Here is a 26,074-nt window from a genome sequence, read left to right as displayed (position 1 = left end):
TGACATTCTCTAAAAGAGTAAAGCAAATAAAGCATACACAATTTTACAATCCAATTACAAGATAAAGGACAAAAAATTACAGTAGTTACAAATGAAGGACTCAAAGAAAGGAAAATATAACTAGATGTCCCAAGGTGACTATTATGTTATGTTCTAGGAGAGGTCAAAGCCTTTTCTGAGCTATTAACACAATGAAGGGGAAACACTAAGATCTCCAGAATAGCACCTTATCTGGTTCAATGTTTTTAATCACTTTTTACAATTTTCCATCACCAGCACAAAGAGTTAAATTTTAGGGCTCAAAGACTATTTTAGTAAAGTGTTTAAAAAACAAATTTGAAAGAGACTGCTCAAATTTTAGTTGGCATACTTGGTAATTTGGAGCTGATTTTAGTAAGATATTTTTAGATTATAACTTCTCTGCTGAAGAATTGTTTATAGTGGTTATTCATATTTAATAAAAATAATGTTAATTCTGAGATGGGGGAATTAAATGAGTCATCTAGGAGAATGATTATAAAGCCCCAATCACTGTTTTACAGTAATTGAAACATTACTAATAATTATGTGTATAAGTGCTGCCTGTTAGTAAATGAAGTTCCCAATTTGAATGCTCAGGGATTTGGAAGATTCAGAAGAATATGAAATAAATGTAGTTTTCATTAAAAAATGTTCTGATAAAAATAATGGCATGGAATGAATCTCTAAGTCTAAATAGGATATACAGAGACTTCCACTGCTCCCTCTTTTTCTCCCTCTTCTAAGTCATTCTAAAAAAGTAACCCCTCTTGATATAGCAACAGATAAGGTGAATCAAGAGAACTAGCATTAGAAGAGACTTGAGAGGCCATCTTGCCTAATCATTTCAGAAGAGGAAATAGGCCAATCTAGGGTTGTGAAGTCATTTATACAAGGTCACACATGGGGTCATGGCTCTTGATCTGAAAGGTACATTAGAGGTACACAATCCTGTTAGTGTACGGAAAACTGAGCCCCAGGGAAGTGAAGTGCCTTGAGTGTGGTCACACAGGTAGCATCAGAAGACAAGATTTGAACACAGGTCTTCTGGCTCCAGAGCCAGCCCTTAGATCCCTTCCTGGGGGCCATGTCCTCCATGGTACAGCAATGGCACCTTTGTGAAAAAGTATTCAAGAAAACTGGACTCTAGTCTCTGTCATTGACTTTTTACAGTAGCACAATAATAATGGGGTTGTTTAGCATCTCTACTCTGAATTTCATCATCTGAAAGAAACAGTTATTTTGTGGATCAAATGAAATAACAGCTCTAAATGCCCTTGGCAAACCATAAAGTACTCTACAGAAAGACCAGAGCTATTACTAATTGCAAAACTTGAAATGCTAATGAATGCCTACTGGAAGATGTGTCCATGGCCTAGGGCTGGGGAAAACACAAATCAGCATTACCCAACAGGTGGCACTGAGAACAGAAAAGAACCATCACCAACACTGTTAAAAACATGAAAGCAATGCATAATTAGAGATCAGTATAAAGGTAAACTGGGGAACTAGTAATATATGGAAACTCTATTCCCAAGAAATGTGTGCGCTAAGAAAGTCACTGTATCCAGGTTATGTCTACACCATAAATGCAAAGTAGATTCATCCTTATATTGGGAATGAAAATGCCACATATTTGTAACCATCAATAAACTTTCATGCACTTGGGAAAGAAAAATCAGCTTCAGTGGTATTTTTCAGGTCATCTTTACAATCCAGTTATCATCATCTGAATCAGGCTACCATGAACTGAAGTCACATTGTATAAACTAAACTAATGAGAGCTCTAGCTGTTTCAGGGCTTTTAAAGAAAAAGCTGGCAAATGATTGTCAACCTCAATGAAAAAGAATGAGGAAAAGCTCATCTATTTATAGTTTCAGTGGGTGGGAACAATTTAACTTCAAGGAAAAGTTATCAAAAAATTAGAGATGGTTATTGCACATTTATTTATGAATATTTAATTGGAGCTCAGAGAACTGGCAGGATTTCAAGCTGTTGATCACAGATTTCTAAATGCAGATTAGCTAATGGGTGTGTAAAATTATGCCTATCTTGTCTCAGATAAATGTCTAATTAAAAGTCCTGTGGGGGGGACCCTTTCACATCATTACTAGGTGAAAAAATAATATGAAACTGTGTACAATGCTCAGAAGTCCTTGTATGTTCCCCATCTGGTGATGATCAACCCAGGTAAGCCAATTTTACTCATTTAAAACAATATTTTTGCTATACCCAGAACACAATAGCTAGTTTCAGAGAGGTTCAATTTACCTAAATTGATACATGAGCTTACCGAGGCAGGAGGAGAGCAAAGATGTTTTCCTTTTCAAATGACACAGTGAATTTCTAAATCCAGATTTGAAATGAATAGCACCAGGCAAATCCCAGGGTTTAGATGGCTTGAGAGAAGCACTCTAAATTAGATCCAGATTCAAAGCTCATCTGTGAGCTCCCATCTATATTTATACTAGGGTATTTGAGGGCTGCTCAAACACCTCTGGTGTCCACCTTGCCCTCAAACCTCACCTGTGGCTCCAAGAAGCTATAGCATGGGCGGTAGTCATACCCCAGTAAACTATCAGGGCAGATGAGTTAAACAAAGTTGAGGGTAATTGATGGGCCCATCAATTATGGGCCCACAAACCTGTCAGTGAGTTAGGGGGGATGTCTACCATGGTATGGGAAGACTTCCCCTAGCAGGATGGTTACACAAGAACATTTTTTTTCCAAAAACCATCAAGGCAGCTAAAGCAGATACTATGGAGCTCTTAAGAGCTTGGTCAGATGCCAAGGTTATCCATTATATCCCAGGCCACGGCCAAGTGTCCTGACTTTTATCTTGCCACTGGACTTGGATGTCTCTGGAAGAGACAGTGAGGCTGCCTACTTTGTGTAACTTTGCCTCACTTCAATCTCATTTATGCACAATTCAAGATGTTGTCCTGTGATGACATTCGTCCTCTTTGAAAATGAAAGACATCCACAACAACAAAGCCTGGATAGACAGGAATTAACAAAAAGAATTAGGAAGGTGAGGTGGAGAGCAGTGGCCTGGAAGAAACATATGAGTCAAGAATGGGATTCAGCAGCAAAGATAACTGACTGTGTTAAGAGAGAAGGAAGTAGAATTTCACTGAAACTCTTTGTGACTTGGAGGTCAATACTGGGTCTTTCGCAAGTAGGTCTTGTTTCCTTTCATCCAATTATCACTATACTAACCAAATATGTGTGTCCTTTTTAAGAAAAACTGCCATACAAAAACTCAGGATTGCAAAAGAGAGAAATTGTAGAATCATAGAGTTAGATTTTAGAGATCATCTAGTTCAACCCCTCCCTGATCTTACAGGAAAAAAAACCGAGGCTAAAAATAGGAAATAACTTGATCAAGATTGCAAATTGAATCACAATGTTTTGATTCCAAATCTTTCCAACACATCATGTTTTATCATTTGTTTTATAAAATGATTATTCCTTAACCCTATAAGAGGATACAGAACAGATTTCCTTTCATCAGATTTTGTATTACAAATAAACAAGATTCGATTCATACTTAAATATGAATTCATTTACGTTTGATTTTCTCAAAATACTTTCAATGAATTTCTCCTTTGAACTGACGCTTTAATATGCAATGTGGTTGTTTGTGCACATGTTTAAGATGGTAAGCTATATGTGCAGGAATGCTTAGTTATATGGCTCAGGGAATATTTTTAGAGGGTGGCTATCTAAACAATTTGATTATATTCCAAAATTCATGGACTCAAGCAAAGTATACTGACTTGATGAAGATTTAGAATGTTAACTAGAGTAGAGATATTTACATGATTCCAAGCAGGATGATCAGGGTAATCAGAGACTGTGTCAGCATCCCAGAGTTGGTGCTAGGTCTAGAAGGGTCTTAAGCAGGGTGTAGATGCCACCTTATGCAACTCCTCTACCTCTTGACCTGTCTCACCTACCCCCAATCACATCTGGGAGTGGGATGGATGGAGCTGTAGAGCTCCTGTTCTGAGGCAGGTGTTGGAAGTCAGTGTAGACCCTGGAAGGAGCTACCATAGCCATTCTCTAAATTCCAAGCCCAAAGCTCCAGAATAGCCAGGCTATTTCTCCTATCTCTTCCATGCCATGGGCATGGTTCTGGGCTAAGATCCAGAGCAAGACATCTTCTATGTTTCCATCTTAACAATACAGGGATGGGAAGCTATCATGTCATTGTTATTGGGGCTTTAAGAAGCTGCTGTGGGGCATGGATGTTCCAAAGTCCAGGTGGGGAGTTGGTGCATGGTTCCATATCAGTCGTTAGGTGGTTTTCTAAGTGGTATATAAGAAGAGGGAGGGGAGAATAAGTGGAAGGAGAGGGATGGGTTATTCAATTTCTCTTTTGGTGAGTTCCAAGGCGACATCCTAGAGTTGCTCTCAGTCTCCTGCAATAAATTTCTGCACTATGTTACCAGGATTTTCAGTTTCTCTGAGGGAGTGAAATGTGAGCTGGGAAGGTTGGTTTCTGCAAGGTGGAAAAAGCTGCTGGTGGCAATATCAGGTATACCTTAATAGAAAGGAGAGCCTCTCAAGCTACAGCACGGCCTTGACAATCAGCACACACACACAAGTGACTCCTCCTCTGCCTCCCTTGTTAATCAGTATGGGGAGTGGGCCAGGTGAAGCTGGAGTTCTTTCCACCTTCTCCCAAGCTTCTTGAGAAGCCAGCAAAGGTAACTGGAGGAAGTTCAAACCTAGCCCCCAAAAGCCATTGTCAAATTTTCAGTGCAAACATTTATACCTCAGAAATCAGCAAAAGTACAAATCAAGGGGGCAGCTGGGTGGCTCAGTGGATTGAGAGCCAGGCCTAGAGACAGGAGGTCCTGGGTTCATATCTGGCTGCAGACACTTCCCAGCTGTGGACCCTGGGTAAGTCCCTTAACCCCCATTGCCTAGCCCTTACCACTCTTCTGCCTTGGAACCAATACACAGTATTGATTCCAAGATGGAAGGCAAGGGTTTAAAAAACAAGTTACAAATCAGGACTTGGCAACGGATTCACCAAGTTTCCTCTTAAAATGTGAAAAAAATTAATTTTAATTTTTGATTTAATTAATTTTCTAGAATTAATAAAGTGTTAGTAACACATATTAAATTTAAATGTTTATCATGAGTGCATATCCCCTGACCCCCAGAGAAATGGATGTCAGACATTTAGCAACGCACCCTTGATCCAAGTCCAAAGTCCCAGGTAAGCCAAGATATCTAGGATCCTCTTCTACCAGCTAACAAGATATGGTCAAGTGTTGGGTTGTTGAATGGGTGCCTAAGAAGTGTTGAGTTTTAGCTTAGGGTCACTGGAGCTCCTAAAAGTTGTTGACAGTTGATGCCCGAGAACTAGTGTTCCAGTGCAAGGGTTTCTGTTAGCAGTTGTGCAGTTTCCTGAGTGGTCAGTGGGAGGGAAGGTACTTTTGAAGAAGCTGGGATGTCCACTTACTCTTAGGTTTGCTACTACAGGATCCTCAGATCTTTCTCAAGGGATATAAATGAATCAATCCTGTTCAGATGAGAATTAAACTTAGATCTTCCCACAGCCTCTCATGAGTGGACAGAGGTTGGATCTGTTGTGAAGGGAGCTAGATATGTCTCAGTCTAGTGCCAGGTGGTATAAGTGGCTGACAAGTGGCTTACTGCATGGTCTCATGTCCATCTCAATGGGTTGGCAAGGCTCCCAGCTGCTGTGTCACAATCTGAGAGTTGGTATCATTAAGTTGGCAGGTCTGTGAAGAACTTAGGTAGCTACAATGCAGGAATATGTGACAGCAGGTGGATGTTGTTCATAGAAGCAGAATATTACACACACATACACACACACACACACACAGGACTGTGATGACAACTGGAAGAGTACAGTGGCAAGCCATACATTGTGATGGCCTGAGATGCAGTGGGTGACCTTGGCTTCTTCAGTATCTAACCAAGCTCTAAGCACTCTGGTTCCTGCTTCAGCTGCTATTATAGCCATTGGAAGAATTTATTCTTACCTACCCATCCCCCCCGGGAAGTCTTTACATACTTGGGATAGACATCCTCCTAACTCACTAATGAATTTGAGGCCTATAGGTTGCCCTCAATCTGTTTTAACCTGTTTAGATGCTTTTAACAAGGTGTGGCCACTGCTCTTGCTTCAACTTCTAAGAGCCACATGTGAGAGTTGAGTGAAAGGTAGATATCAAAGGCAGGTAAGAAGCTCTGAAAAGGACTCAGCAAGCTCTCAGACCACAGATGTTAGTCCTCTCTGACTATCCCACATGTGATGGAGTGTTAGATGTAGGAAGAATAGAAACATAAGAAAGAACTTGGCAATGGAGAGCATTAGTCATCAAAGGATAATTGCTATATGTAATTCCTTGCATATAGCACTCCAATCTCTTGACTTAGCATTTCTACTGGATGCCTCACATGCCTCAAATGCACTCTCTCTTCATCTCTGCCTCCAAGCTACCCTGACTTCCTTTTTTCAAATCAATTATTTTTGATCCTGGAAGTGATTGGGGGATATTGAGTATAGGATGACATGGTTAGATCTACAACTGAGAAATATCACTCTAGCCACTGCGTGGAGAAAATACTAGAATGAGGAGAGACTTGAGTCAGGGAGAGCAACCAATAGGCTATTGAAATAATCCAGGTATGAGGTGATCAGAGGCTGCATCAGGGTGGTGGTAGTGTTAGAGGAGAGAAGGGAACAAATATGAGTTGTCACAAAGGTAAATTCAATAGGCCTTGGATAGGAACTGAGAGGCAGAGAAAGGCTGAAGAGCTCAGGATGACATCTAGATTGGGAACCAGGGTGAGTGGGAGAACAGTTGAGCTCTTGACAATAATATATTAGTTAGGAAGAGGGGAAGGTTGGATATGTTGATTTCAAGATGTCTATCGCAATTCAGTTTAAGATGTCCAATAGGCAGCTGGTGATGTGAGAATAGAGATCAGCATAGAGGAAAGGGTTGGAATACTAGTGGAGACAGAAGAGCGATCATATAAGTGGGGGGAGAACCAAGATAAAGTACTGTCATGAAAAATTAAAGATAATAAGTTATCTTGGTAAAGAAGGTGATTAACAATGTTAAAGCAACAGTAAATTAAAAAAAATAGAATTGAGAATAGTTAGTAACTTTGGAAAAAGTTTTGGTGGAATGACAAGGACAAATGACAGTCTATAGAAGAAAATTAAGAGTGAAAGGAATAGATAGCCTTCTCAAGGCATTTAGTTACAAAATGGAGAAGTATGGAATGATAGGCAATGGGAATGGATGGATTAAATGAAGCATTTTTCAGGATGGGGGAGAAGTGGGCATGTTTGTAGAGAGCCAATTAAAAGGGATAAACAGAAATTACATTATGTTTAAAGGCAATATACATAATAAAGCATTATCATTACTAAACCTATATGCACCACATGTTATAGCATCCAGTTTTTAAAGGAAAAGCTAAATTGCCTAGATTAATGGAAGAAGAAATAGAATATCTAAATAAACATATTTAAAAAAAAGAAATTGAACAGGTCATAAATGAAATTCCTAAAAAAAAGAATAAGAACCAAATAGATTTGCAAGTGCTCATTTAATTCCAATATTAAATAACTTATTTAGAACAACTGATAAAATAGTCTTGCCAAACTCCTATTATAAAACAAAAATGGTGCTGATACTTAAACCAGAAATAGGAAAAACAGAAAAAAATGCCATATATACCAATTTCATTAATGAATATAAATGAAAAAAAATCCTAAAAAATATTATCCAGGAGACTACAACAACATATTACAAAGATTACACATTTTGACCAAACAAGATTCATGTTAAGTATACAGGGAAGGTTTAATATAAGGAAAACTATTACCATAATTGATAAAATTAACAAAAAAGTAACAAAAATGATGTGATTATATCAATAGAGACAGAAAAATCTTTTGATAAAAGAGAACATCCATTCCTACTAAAAACACTTGAGGGTATTAATTCATTGCTGGTGGAGTTGTGAATTGATCCAACCATTCTGGAGGGCAATCAGGAACTATGCCCAAAGGGCGATAAAAGACTGTCTGCCCTTTGATCCAGCTATAGCACTGCTGGGTTTGTACCCCAAAGAGATAATAAGGAAAAAGACTTGTACAAGAATATTCATAGCTGTGCTCTTTGTAGTGGCAAAAAATTGGAAAATGAGGGGGTATCCATCATTTGGGGAATAGATGAACAAATGGTGGTATCTGTTGGTGATGGAATACTATTGTGCTAAAAGGAATAATAAAGTTGAGGAATTCCATGGAGACTGGAACAACCTCCAGGAAGTGATGCAGAGCAAAAGGAGCAGAACCAGGAGAACATTGTATACAGAGACTGATACATTGTGGTATAATAGAAGGTGATGGACTTCTTCACTGGTGGTAATGCAATGACCCTGAACAACCTAGAGGGTACAGGAGAAAAAACACTATCCACATCCAGAGGAAAAACTGTGGGAGTAAAAACACTAAAGAAAAACTACAGCTTAATGAAATGGGTCGAAGGAGATATGACTGGGGAAACAGACTCCAAATGAACATCCTACTGCAAATACCAACAACATGGAAATGGATTCTGATCAAGAATACATGCGATACCCAGTCAAACTGCACATCGGCTATGGGAGGGGTGGGGGAGGGGAGGGAAATAAAATGATTTTTGTAACCAAGGAACAATGTATGAAATTAAAAATTAAAATTAAAAAAATTAAAAAAAACACTTGAGGGTTCCTTTTTAGAGAATGCACATCTTTGGGGCACCTGGGTGGCCCAATGGATTGAGAGCCAGGCCTAGAGAAGTGAGGTCCTAGGTTCACATCTGGCCTCAGATACTTCCTAGCTGTGTGAACCTGGGCAAGTCACATAACCCCCACGCTTCAGTCTTGGAACCAATACATAGTAATGATTTCTATAGCAGAAGGTAAGGTTTTTAAAACACACACACACACACTAGAAAGCATAGGTATAAATGGATTTTTCCCGAGAATAACAAGAAGTATATACTTAAAGCCATCAGCAAACAATATTTGTAATGGGGATAAGTTAGAAGCCTTCCCTGTAAGATGAGGAGTGAAACAAGGATGCCTATTATCACCAATATTATTTAATATTGTATTAGAAATGCTAGCAATAACAATAATAAAGTCAGATATAATTAATTGGATAAATATTAATTGTTCAAGGATGGCCAGAATTTTTTTCAGACAAAGTTTTGATATTGAAAAATATGTACATGCATATATATATATATACATTCATACAAAATAGGTATATGTATGTGTGCATATATATTAACTAAATATATACATATAAAATAAAAAGTCATTCTATAATAGATAAATAGTCAAAGATATAAGCAATAAGGTGCTGCAGTGGAAAGAGTGCTGAACCTGCAGACAGCAGGACCTGAGTTCAAATCCTGCCTCAGACATTTAGTAGCTAATATGACTTTGGATAAGTCACTTAGCCTCTATCCTTTTCAATTTCTTCACCTCTAAAGTGAAGAAAATAACAGCATTTATTTCCCTGGTCCATTGTGGGGATAAAATGAGATCATATTTGTAAAACTCTTTGTAAAACCTTAAAGTACTTGCTAGTTATTATGACTATTCTCAAAAGGAGAATTGCAAACTATTCACAATCATAGGAAAGAATTTACCAGATCACTGATCATAAAAGAAATGTGAATCAAAATAACCCCAAAGATTAGCTTCAGACCCTGTAGATTTTCAAAGATGACAAAAGATAGGAATAGTCAAGGATGGACAGGTTGTGGGAAGTTGAGTACATTATTAGAAGATCTGTGAATTGGCACAACTATTTTGTAAAGCAATTTGGAACTATACAAATAAAATGAATAAAATGTCTTTACATTTTAATGCTAAAATTCCATTATTGGGCTTAGTCTACAAGGAGACCACTGATGGAAATTACTCAAATACATGAAAATAATTATATTAGTACTTTTTCTGATAGCAAAGACTTTAATGATAGAAAAAACTAAGTATATGGAGACAGCTGGGTAGCTCAGTGGATTGAGAGCCAGGCCTAGAGACAGGAGATCCTGGGTTCAAATCTTGCCTCAGACACTTCCCAGCTGTATGACCCTGGGCAAGTCACTTGACCCCCATTGCCTAGCCGTTACTGCTCTTCTGCCTTGGAACCAATACACAGTATTTATTCCATGACAGGAGGTAAGAATTTTAAAAAACAGTATATTTCTATCCATTGGTATATGACTAAACAAACTGTTATAAAGAAATTAAATGGAATATTACCAAGTTATGAGAAATAATAAATATGATGAACATAGAGAAGCAAGGAAAGATTTACATGAATGGATACAAAATAAACTCAGCATGTGAATTGATCCAACTATTCTGGAAAGCAATTTGGAACTATGCCCAAAGAGCTTTAAAAGAATGCCTGCCCTTTGATCCACCATACTACTGCTGGGTTTGTATCCCAAAGAGACAATAGGGAAAAATACTTGTACAAAAATATTCATAGCTGTGCTCTTTGTAGTGGCAAAAAAAAATGGAAAATGAGAGGGTGTTCATAGATTGGGGAATGGCTGAACAATTGTGGAATCTGATGGTGCTGGAACACTATTGTGCTCAAAGAAACAATGAACTGGAGGATTTCTGTGTGAACTTGAAAGACCTCCAGGAATGGATGCAGAGCAAAAGGAGCAGAACCAGGAGAACACTGTACACAGAGACTGATACACAATTGAATGTATTAAACTTTTCTACTAGCAGCAATGCAATGGCCCAGGACAATCCAGAGGAATGTATGAGAAAGATCACTATCTACATGCAGAGAAAGAACTGCGGGAGCAGAAATGCAGAAGAAAAACATACAATCAATCATGTGGTTCAATGGGAATATGATTGGGGATATTGACTTTAAATGATTACTCTATTGCAAATATTAATCATATAGAAATAAGTTTTGAACAATGATATATGTAAAACCTAGTGGAATTGCTTGTCAATTCCAGGAGAAGCGGAGGGAAAGAATGTGAATCATGTAACCATGGAAAAATATTCTAAATTAATTAATTAAATAAAAAATTTTAAGTAAACTAAGCAAAACCATGAAACAATATAAACAAGGACTAAAACACTATAAATGGAAAGAACAACTTCCACAAAGCTATCAAAAACAAATGCTACAGATTTATAAAGAACACACATGGCCTTGAAGAAGAGATGTAAGAAGACTCTCTGTACTAATCTGTAAAGGCCTAGGATATGAAATTTTGTACATATATATACTTTTCAAAGAATTGATTAGTTCTGTTGATTTATAAAGTATTCCTCTTTTCTTTATTTTTTTTTCCTTTCAACATATCCTTTTAATAAAGTATGGCTCTCTGGAAGAGGAGAGAGTAAGGTATACAAGAAGGAATGTACCCATAAGAAATCAAAATATAACAATAAAATCTATTTTAGAAATTTAAAATAAACACTAAAAATTCTATAAAGACTAGCAATATATTCCCAAGTAAATACACTGTAAATGTTTAGAAGAACTGAAAATGGCTTAAATCTTCTTTTTCAAGCATATGTTGGTGAGGTAGAGGAAAGAGTTAAAAAAAAAAAGGACAGGAATATCTATCAAAGGATAAAGGAAGTCAATTGAGAGAAATTCACATCCCAGAAATAAAACCATAAATTTATACTTCTGAGAACTAAATTCTCACTTTGGAACACAAAACTAAAGCTTAATAGCAGCATATTTTCCCATTAATTTTCTTTTAAAATTGTATTTATTTATTTTTACATAATTTATTGTGTTCTAAGAAGTAGGAACTTCCACTCCTCTGCACAATTAATAGAAAATAATAAAATAAAACGTTTTAATAAAAGTATGTAGTCCAGAAAAACAAATTCCTTTGTTGACCTTGTCAAAAAATATATGTTTCATTCTATTCCCTGAGTTCTTCAAGGAACTCAGGGTTCCCTGCATGGAGTTGGGTAGCGTGCTTCATTTTCATTCCTCTGGCACTGTAGTTTACCATAGCATGAATCATATTTCTAAAGTCTTTCAAAGTTATTATTTTTTGTAATGTTGTTGTCATTATATAAATTTTTCTCCTAATTCTGTTCACTTCACTGTATACAAGTTCATTGATATCTTCTCAGCAGTATCCTTTGAAAAATTCCCTTTCATCATTTTTATGGTATAATAGTATTCCATTACATTCATATACAATAGTGTTGACCCATTCACCAGTAAGTGAGCATCACCTTAGTTTCCAGTCCTTTGCTACTGCAAAAAGAGCTGCTAAAATTACATTTGTATGTATGGGTCCTTTTCCTCTTTCTTTGATCTCTTTGGTCTAACAGCAGTATCACTGTGGTACGAGCAGTTCAGTGACTTTGGGGGCATGACTACAAATGAGCAAACATCATAGCACAATGAAATTTACTTGGATTCTAAGAGTTGGGACCTAAACATGTGACTGATTAAAATTAAGGAGTTGCCAGTAGCATTCATTTTATGAATTCAGAACTGCTTTAAAATTGTCATTCTCTTAAAATATGATTTTGCTGTACTATATTGTTAACCCTCTGGGTTTTGCCCAGAGCAAAAGATAGTCATATTTATATGCATAACTGCAAGCCCAATCAGAAAAAAAAGCTGAATGGGATATTCAGGGTGAAAGGTTAGAGTTACTGGTAGTGATCATAAGTAAATAAATAAATTTATATATATATATATATATATATATATATATAAAATTTTAAATTAAAATAAATTTATATATATATATAATTTTATATATATAAATTTTATATATATATATAAATTTTATATACACACATATATGTATCCTGTTTATACTTCTCATATAATGTTAATCATGTTTATATTAACTAAATCTTTATCCCCTTACTGAAAACCTTCCATCAATATACCATATTAGATACTTTTAATGTCACCTAGTACCGACATTTGTGTCCTCTAAAACCAAATCGAACAGTCCTAACTCCATTGTAACATGTTGGCCCTTCAAATCCCTGAAGGCAGACATCACATGTCTCTTAGCACCCATCTCCCTATATATGTCCTTAGTGGGCTAAACAAAATGCCTAGTTTCTCTAACTGATCCTTCTAGAGTATGGACACTGAACTTCACCATCTAAGATTGGACCACCAGTAATTCATCCTTTTCTTCCTCAACCCAGGGTATCTTTGAAGTAGGAAATTCTAGATCAAGGAAGTTATTCCTTAGAGATAGGAGAAAGAAGGAATTATTGTCACACCTTTAAGTCAAGTGCATTCAGGATGCTTCTAGATTTCCTGCTTTCAGAGTTTACTCTTTTTTGAAAGATGAGAAAGTGGTTTACATTTTGACCTCCAATGCTTACTAGAAGCTATTTTTTTTAATCTACGAGAAATTCACAAAAAGAATCTAAAAGTACAAAGTTCCCTGGGAGTTCTCTTTTGTTTTTAGCCTCAAGATATAGGAAAAAACACTAAGGCAGCTTGCACTTCAAGAAACTAGAAATAGGAGTACTTTTATTATTCTGTAACTATGCAAATCATTTAGCTCTAGAGAATGATGCTAATAAATCCATACCGTAAATATCATCCTTCTATATTTGCAATTCAGTTTCTAGATGTCCACAGCTCATAGCTTATCAGAAACCTAAAGAGGAAATGGAATGAAAAAACCAAAAGTACCTAAAAAGTCATACGGCTGCTAGCTGAGTATCTTGGGGGTAAATTATTTCTCTAGGCCTCAGTTTCCTAATCTGTAAAAAAGTGGTTTGAGTTGATCATTTTTAAGTTTAGTTCTGGATCTAAAGTCATGGTCCTATGATTTTCATAATTAATTCTAAAACGCAGAGGTTTCGGGGGCTGAGTCAAGATGGCAGTATAGAGAAAGTTCAAAACTCTAAAAACCCTTCCTCTCCAAATAAAAACAAAATTTTCTAGGGGACAGAAAACCAAATCTAACAACAGGACAGAGCTAAGGAACTCTCCTGCTGGACTTAACTAAAAAGGTACACCACCAAAAAGCCTGAATTCTAGAACACTTGAATTTAAGGGGAAGGAAGATCTCACATGATTATCTCAATAGATGCAGAAAAAGCCTTTTACAAAATACAACACCTATTTCTATTGAAAACACTAGAAAGTATAGGAATAGAAGGGCGTTTCCTAAAAATAATAAACAGTATCTATCTAAAACCATCAGCCAACATCATCTGCAATGGGGATAAACTAGATGCATTCCCAATAAGATCTGGAGTAAAACAAGGATGCCCATTATCACCTCTATTATTTAACATTGTACTAGAAACACTAGCAGTAGCAATTAGAGAAGAGAAAGAAATTGAAGGTATTAAAATAGGCAAAGAGGAGACCAAGCTATCACTCTTTGTGGATGATATGATGGTCTACTTAAAGAATCCTAGAGAATCAACTAAAATGCCAGTGGAAATAATCAACAATTTTAGAAAACTGGCAGGATACAAAATACACTGGCATAAGTCATCAGCATTTCTATATATTTCCAACACATCTCAGCAGCAAGACCTAGAAAGAGAAATTCCATTTAAAATCACCCTAGGCAATATAAAATTCTCAGGAATGCCGAGACAAACACAGGAACTATATGAACACACCTACAAAACACTCTCCACACGATTAAAACTAGATCTAAACAATAGGAAAAACAGTGATTGCTCATGGATAGGATGACCTAACATAATAAAAATGATAATCCTACCCAAAAGAATTTACTTATTTAGTGCCATACCCATCAATCAACCAAAAAACTTTTTCACTGAATTAGAAAAAAAAGACAACAAACTGCATTTGGAAGAACAAAAGATCAAAGATATCCAGGGAAACAATGAAAAAAAAATGCGAAGGCAAGTGGCCTTGCAGTCCCAAATCTCAAACTGTACTATAAATCAGTGGTCATCAAAACAATATGGTACTGGCTAAGAGACAGAAAGGAGGATCAGTGGAATAGACTTGGGGTAAGTGACCTCAGCAAGACAGTCTATGACAAACCCCAAAAACCCAGATTTGGGGACAAAAATCCACTATTTTATAACAACTGCTGGGTGAATTGGAAGACAGTATGGGAGAGATTGGGTTTGGATGAACATCTCACACCCTACACCAAGACAAACTCTGAATGTGTGAATGACTTGAATATAAAGAAGGAAACTATAAGTTAACATAACATGGAAGAGTATATTTGTCAGATCTCTAGGAAAGGAAAGAGTTTAAGACCAAGCAAGAGTTAGAAAAAATCACAAAACGTGAAATAAATAATTTGATTACATCAAATTAAAAAGGTTCTGTACAAACAAAACCAATGCAACCAAAAATTAGAAGGGAAGCAACAAATTTGGAAACACTCTTTATAACAATATACATATACACCTTCATAACAACATACATATACATAACAATATACATATAAGGTATAAACATATACCTTAGAGAGGTATAATTACTCAAATTTATAAAGAGCTAAGTCAATTATACAAAAAACCAAGCCATTCTCCAATTGATAAATGGGCAAGGGACATGAACAGGCAATTTTTCTGTTAAAGAAATCAAAACTATTAATAAGCGCACGAAAAAGTATTTTAAATCTCTTATAATCAGAGAGATGCAAATCAAAACAACTCTCAGGTATCACTTCACACCTAGCAGATTGGCTAAGGAAAGCAAAGGAAAGTAAGGAGTGCTGGAGGGGATGTGGCCAAGTTGGGACATTAATGCATTGATGGTGGAGTTGTGAATTGATCCAACCATTCTGGAGGGCAATTTGGAACTACGCCCAAAGGGCGCTCAAAGACTGTCTGCCCTTTGATCCAGCCATAACACTGCTGGGTTTGTACACCAAATAGATCATAAGGAAAAAGACTTGTACAAGAATATTCATAGCTGTGCTCTTTCTTAGTGGCAAAAAATTGGAAAATGAGGGGGTATCCATCATTTGGGGAATAGATGAACAAATTGTGGTATATGTTGGTGATGGAATACTATTGTGCTCAAAGGAATAATGAAGTGGAGGAATTCCATGGAGACTGGAACGACCTCCAAGAAGTGATGCAGAGCGAGAGGAGCAGAACCAGGAGAACATTGTACACAGAAACTGATACACTATGGTACAATCGAATGTAATGGACTTCTCCATTAGTGGCAATGCAGTGATCCTGAACAACTTGGAGGAACCTACGAGAAAAACCACAATCCACATCAAGAGGAAAAACTGTGGGAGCAGAAACACAGAAGAAAAACAACTGCTTGAATACATGGATCAAAGGGATATGGTTGGGGATGTAGACTCTAAATGAACATCCTAATGCAAACAGCAACAACATGGAAATAGGTTCTGATCAAAGACACATGTAAAATGCAGTGGAATTGCATGTTGGCTATGGGAAGGGGTTGGGGGAGGGGAGGGAAGGTATATGATTCTTGTAACCAAGGAATAATGTTCTAAATTGACCAATTAAATATTTTTTTTTAAAAAATAAAGGGAAAAAATTTCAAAACCTTGTTAAAGCAAAAAAGAAATGCAACTGGTAAAGTTGACAGCATTAATGTGTAAGTGTTTGCAGAAAATACTAGTACCAACAACTACTTCCTTTTCTCCTTTTTTACCATTTATTTAATGGCTACGGGGCATAAATGATTTCTTGGGTTTTGGTACAATGTTAAGAATTTGCTACTACCTCAATACATAGGAGAATATGGCAGTCTCGAAAAATATGAAAAATAACTTATAGATCCAGAATAAAAGTGTTTTGACCATTTAAAACATGTTTGGCCATATAAGAAGGACTGTAACAACTAACAATATACATTTCATGTAGGAGGAGCTGATTTGAATCAGAAATAGAAAACTATTCATCAGGTTGAATTTTTTTTGGAAAAAGTAAATCCTTATTCTGCTAGGAAAATGACACAATGAGGAAGCAATGAGACAAGGTTTGGGAAGGAAAAAAATGCCTGGAGCAGTGGTGTCAAACGAAAATAGAAATGAAGGCCACTAAACCATACACAGGGATCCCTGCAGATACAAAATGAGTTAGAAAATGATATAATAACATTATCTTTGTTCTATTCAACATTCATATATTGCATTAAATATTGCCCAATTACATTTTAATCTAATTCAGGCCAGCCTCAGGAGGCCTGAAGGCATCTGTTTGACGCCTTTGCTCTAAACCACTAGGGGCGGACATATTCACTCATTCTTGGCTCTGGTACTGTTCTCCATTTATTCCCTACTTTCCCTTCTCATTTTTGTTCTCTGCTTGTTTAAATGCACCCTGGATTTTATCGGGGTGAGCAGTCCCTCTCATCATCCATTCCACACTTTTTCACCCCATGCAACTCTTGTTTCAGTTCCTCTCTCTATGAATCCACTCAACACCTCTCGTTATTTTCATATTTTGTCAACACCAGTACAGCACTCATGCTTGCTCCTGCTATACATGTGACCTAAATCCTTTTCTGGTCACATATATCCTTAAGGAAGGTTTTTATTCTATTTCAATTCAAATCAGAGTTAGAACCATGTGCCCACCTGTACTTGCCATACATTGCCCTTTGGGCCACCTACAAATTCGAATCTTTTAGATCCAAACTGGTAGAGATGATCTCCACTGACTAGTCCCTTCTGTATTATTAATGAATGAGCCCACCTTTTTCAAGTGATCTTCTTTTGTCATGATCTCAATATTCTTCACTATTCTAGTTGCCCTCCATTAGACATACTCAAGCTCTATCATTTCATTCCTTGGTGAGCAAGCTTCACTTGCAGAATTTTATGCCATAGTGCCATTTATTTTTATTTAAAAAATTCAAAGTCTGTTGTCCAAAAATCTAGTGTGCATGTCAGACTATGTCTATCTTTGTTTTCTCTCCCAAACACAAATATTAAGAGGAATACAAATATTAATTGCAAGTCCTCCCAGTTTCCCTATCATTTCTATTTGATCTTCCCTATATTTCTATATCACTTCAATATGCAGTTCTTTGTAAAAGGAATGAGATACAGCAGAAACTAGATGTAAACTAGTATTTCACACTGTCAATTATGATAAGGTCAAAATGGGTACATGATTTAGATATCAAGGGAGACATCATAAGCAAACTAGGGGGCATGGAAAATTGTACCTGATAGATTGATGGATAAGGGAAGAGTTTATGACCAAATAAGAGACAGTATCACAAGATATATAATAGATAATTTTGAGTACATGAAATTAAAAAGGTTTTGGACAAATAAAACTAAATAGAAATTATAAAGAACACAGGAGACTGGAGAAAGAATACTTACAGAAACAAAGGCCTGATTTTTCAAATATTTAGACAGCCAGTGTTAGAAAAATAAAAATCATTCTCTAATTGATTAATGGTTGAAGGATATGAGCATGCAGTTTTCAGAAGAATAAATTAAAGTATCAATAGTCACATAAAATGCTAAAAATCACAACTGATTAGAAAAATTCAAATTAAAGCAATTTTGAAATATTACCTCATACTTATCAGATTGACTAACATGACAGAAACAGAAAATGACAAATGCTGAAGTGGATATAGAAAAATTGAGACACTTGTGCACTGTTGGAGAACTAGTAGTCCAACCATTAAGAACAATTTGGAACTATGCCCAAAGGGCTTTAAAACTGTAAACCTTTGACCAAAAATACTACCACTAGGTCTATATATCAAAGAGACCAGAGAAAAGGGGAAAGAACCTACTGTACAAAAATATTTATAGCAGCTCTTTTTGTGGTGGTAAAGAATCAGAATTTAAGGAGATGCCAACCAATTAAGGAAAGGCTAAACAAGTTATGGTAGATGATGGTGATGGAATCTATTGTGCTATTGGAAATGATGAGCAGGATGGTTTCCAAAAAACCTGGGAAGAATTATATGAACTCATGTAAAGTGAAGTGATAAAAACTGGGAGAACATTGCACACAATAACAGCAATATGGCAAGAATGATCAACTATAAAAGACTTAGTTGCTCTGAACAAAAAATTGATCCAAGACAGTTCCAAAGGACTCATGATGAAAAATGTGATCTCCCCATCCACAGAGAGAACTGATGAATTTTGAGTATAAATTAAAGCATACTTTTTTACTCTCTTTTATTTTTTATTGTTTTTAATGTTTTCTTCTTCAAAATAGGTAGTATGAAAATGGGGCAGCTAGGTGGCACCAACTGAGCGGATAGTGTGCTTGGCCTAGACTTAGACACACACGCTGTGTGACCCAAGACAAGTCACTTAACCCTGCTTGCCTCACTTTTCTCATCTATAAAATGAACTGGAAAAAGAAATGGTGAACCACTCCAGTATCTCTGTCAAGAAAACTCCAGAAAGGGTCGCAAAGAGTTGGGCACGATTCAGCAATGACAGTTTCTCATGACTTCACATGTATAACTAATAAAAAATTGCTTGCCTTCTCAAAAAGGCACAAGAGATGACAGGAAAGGAGAGAACTTGGAACTCAAAATTTTAAAAGATGATTGTTAAAAGTTTCTTACATATCTTTGGGAAACATTTAATGAAAAAATAATATTTTTTAAAAGAAAGAATCAGTTATAGAGCTCAGTCTATTACTTGCAGAAATGAGGACTATGGATTTGGACCAGTGCACATGCTGTCAGATGTGGTGAATGTCTTGGCTAGTTCTGCTGAATTGCTTTTATTATCTTTCTTTTTATATTCTTTGTTACAAGAGGAGTGCGAGAGATATTCAGAAAATAAGGGGATATTAAAATAAAAGATAGCAATAAAGTAAAAATAAGAAAAATAAAATCTAAGCTGACTGATAAAAAAAATATCAGGTACACAGTAGCGTTCCTCCTCATTGCTTCTTCCCTCTTTTGAAGCATTAAATCATCACTAATGCAAACCATGGAATTATTAGTTACTCACTCTGCTTTGGGCAGAGAGCTCCAACAAATATGTAGAGCCCCTTCCTCCCCATCATTATTAATGGTTTATCTGACTGCCTTGCCTGGCTTGTGATCTGTTTCCCAAACTCCTTGATTTCTTGCTTCTGTACCAAGAGCTTATGCCTTTAGTAATCCTCAACCAAATACCTCTACCATCATACTCGGTTGTTTTTTAGATTTTTTTCATATGAATATTTCTTCTTCACAGTCAGTTATATCCCACCCTCCTCCATTTCCCTAATGTGTTCATGTTAAATAAAATATACTATTCAAGAGCCATGCCCCAATTATGAATGTCATCTCTCCAGGCTCAGTGAACCTATGAGAGCAAAGTAGCTTCCCTGTTTGCCCTTTAGTGATGATGCTGTGTTTTCCTTTCTTGGTGAGTTGGTGTACAAAGCCATGAAATTATAACTTTCTTTATTTTTTAAGCAAAGCCCTTTACTTTCCACCATAGAATCACTACTGTGTATTGGTTGCAAGGCAGAAGAACAGTAAGGGCTAGGCAATGGGGGTTAAGTGATTTGCCCAGAGTCATACAGTTAAAGAGTATCTTAGGCAAGATTTGAATCCAGGCCCTTCTCCAGGCCTGGATATCCATCCACTGGGCCATCTAGTTGCTCCTGGCTATAACTTCCAATGCTGGCTACTTTCTTAGACCTTGTCTCCTCTGATCTTCTATAATTCTTCCTATGTTATAACTAAATTTTTATATATAACTTGATAAATATAGGTAGGTGATTTATCTACTTCTATTCCCTTCTCTTTGACTAGATTCACAATAATCTTGGCAAATACATTTTATTAGTCTTTATTAGGCATATTTCCATCCAGATCAGAGAGCATACAGTTTTCATTGCCTTCTTTAGCTGGAAAGCATTTTAGGTTCTATGGCTAACCCCTAATTATAAGCCTCTCCATGGTAAATGAGGCTGGTCTGCTGACAGTCACAAAGTTTATATCTAGAAGGGTAAATGAAGCTCTTCCTGCTTGGTGGGGCAATCCAGAATTCATCTGAAGTTCTGGAGTAGGATGCTTAGGCTGATATTAAGAAATTGAGAGAAAAAAGTAAAGAAATTAGCTGAATGATTCAAGAAATAAATGAGGAAGGCAAGGAAGATTTCATTAAAAATGGTTACCTCACTTCTCTTTATGTTAAAAGTAAATCTGACTTACCATTTGTGGAATAAGGTGAGAATCTGTTCAGTCTTCCCTGCCACCCACATGGTTTATCAAAGGGTAACATGAGGTAGTAAAACAGACTGGTAGAAGCCTACCTTTGTTAACATGTGGACAAGGACACAATCCTTAGCATCATGCACTGAAAAAAATGATGACTGGGTTGCATTTGGCCCCTTATCCTTCAGAGTAAGCTGGGTCTTGGCTCAAATAGCTGAATTCTTGGGTTTCAGTTTGTACCGAGACGCTTCCATAGGCTTTCCTATATTTATTTTGTAAAAGGATCCTAAGAAGGAAATAAGTATGCGCCACTGAAAACTCTCCTCTAAAATTGCTTCCATTAGGCGTGTAACAGTATTCTGAACTTTAATAACCTCAAGTAAAGCTTTCCAGTGTGCACTCACTATATTTATGATGACTATTCTTTCAAGATTTTAATCAAACCATATGCAATATGTCCAGTGAGCCAAGAAAGAGAAAAATTCAAGAAAGGCAAAAAGTCATATCCTTGTATTAAAAATACACAATTAGACAAAGGATCTACCTTTGCAATATTCCTAATAAAACATTAAATCAGGGGCTTTTTGCTGTGACATTGAATAAATCAATCTAATGATAGGGTCAAGCAAATTCTCTGAAATGAAATTATTTTTAGGAAGGCACTACAGCATAAAGACAGACTATATTGTGTATGTTCATCAAATATACTAGAAGTTATTTGAAATTGTATCTCTTCATTTTCTAGACATATATCACATATGAGTGCATTGAGATATGTAGCTAGATATAAAGCTGATACAAATACAAATGATAATAATATGTAGATGACATCAATATGGATTCTTATATAGATAATTTGAGTATGGGTGGTAAGATAGATTATACAGATGATACAAAAAGAGATAGAAATGAGAAAGATATAGATGACAGAGCTAGAAGTAGAAATATGGGTCTGGATCTGTGATTTCTTTGGTGTTTATAACTTCTAAGAGGAAACTTCCTCTACTAGAACATATCAGCAAATATTCTCTAATTTAGAGTCTTTTTTCTCTAAACCCTTACCTTCTGTCTTAGAATCAATACTGTGTATTGGTTCCAAGACAGAAGAGTGGTAAGGCCTAGGCAATGGGGGTTAAGTGACTGGCCCAGGATCACACAGCTAATAAGTGTCTGAGGCCAGATTTGAACCTAGAACCTCCTATCTCTAGGCCTGGCTCTCAATCCACTGAGTCACCCAGCTGCTCCCACTAATTTAGAGTCTTAAAGCATTGAAGACACTGAGATACTGTGACTTTTCTAGAATCACACAACCAAAATGCATCAGGGACAGTGCATGAATCCAGATTTACCTAATTCCAAGGCTGATTCTTTATCTTCCATCTTACACACCCCGTTAACAAGTTTGGCGTTAGTACTTAACTAACCTCTGCCTTGACTACTGGACAGGACCAAGGATTGAACATTTGCCTTGCTGGCCCTCTCACTCTACACAGGCAAGGAATCCAGAAACAAAGATCCTCTTGAAGGTCACAACCTCCCTACCTTGGTGGAGATAATCTACTCAAAATATATGGCCTACCCTTTCCTCAGAGACTAGGAATCAAATCAACATTGTCTTTTGCTACTGTGTAAATTACAACTTAATTGCATTTTGGCTCTACTTACAATCACTTAGATTCTGAGTCACAGATTATCTAGATCCTTGTTAACAAAACTATGGCTGCTCTCCATGCACCTGAAGACATTTCTCACATGCCCTGCCCCTCTGCCCAGCAGCCCAATGGGAGCGTTTCCTCCCTTTCCTGTCTGGAGTAAGGGGGGTGTGAGGGTTATAGTTTGGGCACTTGGTCTCTAAGGTCTCTAAAAGGTTTGCCATCACTGATCTAGGCTGAAGTTCCCTTCTTTGACCACCATTTGACTCCCTCATATGCACCCATATCAGCTCTATCCTTTTAGTGTCCCTAGCTCATTTATACTATTTATGCCTTCCCTAAATGCCTTCTGGAACTCCTATTCTACTGTATTGTTTTTAATTCTGCATCTTACTATCAGTTCTAAGACAGAAGAGCAGCAAGGGTTAGTCAATCAGGGACTTGCCCAGGGTCACACAGCTAGTAAGTATCTGAGGTCAGATTTGAACCCAGGTCCTCCTTGGGGATATGAGTTAGATTGGAATCAGAGGCATTCAATTCAAATAGGATGAGATCTCAATCATATTGATTGAGAAAAACCACAAATGAACATTTTTTTTAATTTTGTTAAACATTTCCCAATTATATTTTAATCTAGTTCTGACCCACTCAGGAGTTTTGTGGGCTGAGGCTTTGAAAGTTCTGGATTAGATGGCGGCTGAGGCTCCTCCTAACCTTAAAATTCTGTAAATTTAGCAGTAGATACTATTTGGATCATGCTTTAAGGTTTACAAAAGATCTTATGTGCACATTTTTATTTTATCTTCACAAAAAACCTCTGCGGCAGGTGGGAAAAGGGATAGAGCCCCTACCTATGATTTTATTGATTTAGAGAAATCTTGGTGAGAAATTTCCTTTACCACTGGACCCATCAGCACCCTCTCTGAAACACAATCTTGGACAACTGCCTGCAACAAAGAGGTTAAGTAACTTGCCTAGGGTCACACATCAGTACATGTCAGAGGTTGGAAGTTAACCTAGATTTCCTATGCCTCTATAATGTTGCCTCTATCCGGAAGATTCTATTCAATTATTCCTCTTTTACAGGTAAGAACAGATTCTCAGGCTCATTAAATGACTTGTCCAGAATGATAGTTTTTAGGAGGCCAAAGGAAAGATATGAACTGGCCTCTCTTAACTCAGAAGTCAAGCCAACTTTCTTCTCAGCAGTTATAGAACAAAAGACATTGCAGTATTGGGATCACTGAGCTTCCCTTTGCAATCCCCTCTGTTTAACTAAAGCTACAGGAAGAAAGGTCTTTTTTTTTATCATTTTCAAGAGCATCTACTTCTTACATATAATGTGGTTGTGGCCTTGGATAAGTCACTCCTCTGGGTCTCAGTTTCTTATCTGTGAAACAGAGTTGACAGTATTTGTAATACCTTCCTTATAGGACTACTTTGAGGAATGCACAAGAAAACATTTTTTGAGCATTGTGCAAATTGATTTTTGTATTTGAAAATTTTTATTTAATTAATTAATTTAGAGTATTTTTCCATGGTTACAAGATTCAAGTTCTTTCTCTCCCCTCTGGTCTCCCCCTTCAATTCCACTGGGTTTTACTTGTGTAGGTGATCAAGACCTATTTCCATATTATTGATAACTGCACTAGGGTGTCCTGCAAATTTAAAGCACTATACAAAACAAGCTTTTGTTAATGTTGTTATTGCCTGTACCATCTTTGAAGTCCCTGTTGTGTCTAACATCCCAGGAGTCAATGACTCTATAAATTTCCTCATCCACATAAGAGAGGCCATCTTGTTATTGAGGGCAATGACTGCCCAGATGTTCTGAATTAAGAAATGAAGAGCAGTTGGCCCTAGGGAGAGAAAAGGTTGGAAACAGAGGGATAACTAGAAAAATTTTCACCTGGGACAAAAAGAATTAGGATTAACTACAGTGGGACCCAGAAAATCTTATGGAATGATCAGGGTGGGAGGTGGCAATGGAACCCTATGGAAATTGACCAAAAGAAGAAACTGAGTCATGCTGAGGGATGCAAGCCAATGTGTGAGCATGAGCTGTGAAGTGAAGGGTGGGGCAGCAGCCTCAATGTTACCTTCCCTCCCCATCACGCAGAAGAGAGATTACTTAATTCAACTGCCTCTTTTTACAGATGAAGAAATGAGGTTCAGCCAGGTTAAGTGATTTCCCCAGTGCTATACCAGTTATGTTAGACCAGTTGGGGCAGAGTTAGGATTTAAAATAGGGTCCTCTGGGACAAAACTCTGCTTGTCCCAACCTAGGTAGAGCCTTGGTGGTGGCATTTTGTACAACACCACACGGCAACCTTTACAGCAGGTGGTACTTTTGAAATGATTTGCTCATAAATGGCACTACTTCATTTATTATAATATTCTATATTACTTTATGGAAAGCTATGTATTATATTGGTATACACTCATGTGTATTTATATATAAAATACATGTAAATATATACTTATATCTTTGTATGCATAAATAAATCCCTAATGAAAGAAATGAAGGGAGATATGCATTTTAGGGGGACAATTAACTCATTGGGGAAATAAAAACCACAAGGAGAGCGTTTACTGGTTTGGAACTGATTTTGACAAAATCAAAGGCCACTGTTATACTAAGAAAAAAATCAAACAGCCATTTGGAAAATGTGATGTTTATGCTATTAACACACCTGAGTTAACTCATGAGATAAAAAAAGAACCATTGGATCTAGAAGTCATTGATTTATAGACAGAGCTTGTTAAATTTTATTGGCATTCTCCTCCTTGCAGAAGCACTTTTAATTTTAAACTACACTGTTATTATAACCCAATGCAGTTTGTTGACAGACTTTGGGTTTTTTTTTCTCTTTTCTTTTTTCCTCACATAACTGTTCTACTGTTAATCTTTTATTAGTTTAACAATCGGTTTGTGAGAAAGACCCAGGGTATCTTGGGCGATGATTGTACCCAATCATAAGGGTGGGAGAGTCTTCACTGGTTAGCTTGAGTCATTCTGGACCAGGTCAATGTCTTGAAATTATTCTTAGGAAAGGGACTGTATAAATTTCCATCCATTTCAATACTTTAGATAAACATGAAAGCTTAATGCAAAGCCTAACTGGTAAGAAAGAAAATTGTAATACTCTGCATATTATAGGGATTAAAACAAATTTGGTTGAAGGTTTTCAAAGCATTAATTTGAGAGGTTTAGGG

Source organism: Monodelphis domestica, chromosome X (genome assembly GCF_027887165.1).
Source record: "Monodelphis domestica isolate mMonDom1 chromosome X, mMonDom1.pri, whole genome shotgun sequence".
Lineage (NCBI taxonomy): Eukaryota > Metazoa > Chordata > Mammalia > Didelphimorphia > Didelphidae > Monodelphis > Monodelphis domestica.
This window is presented reverse-complemented; position numbering follows the sequence as displayed.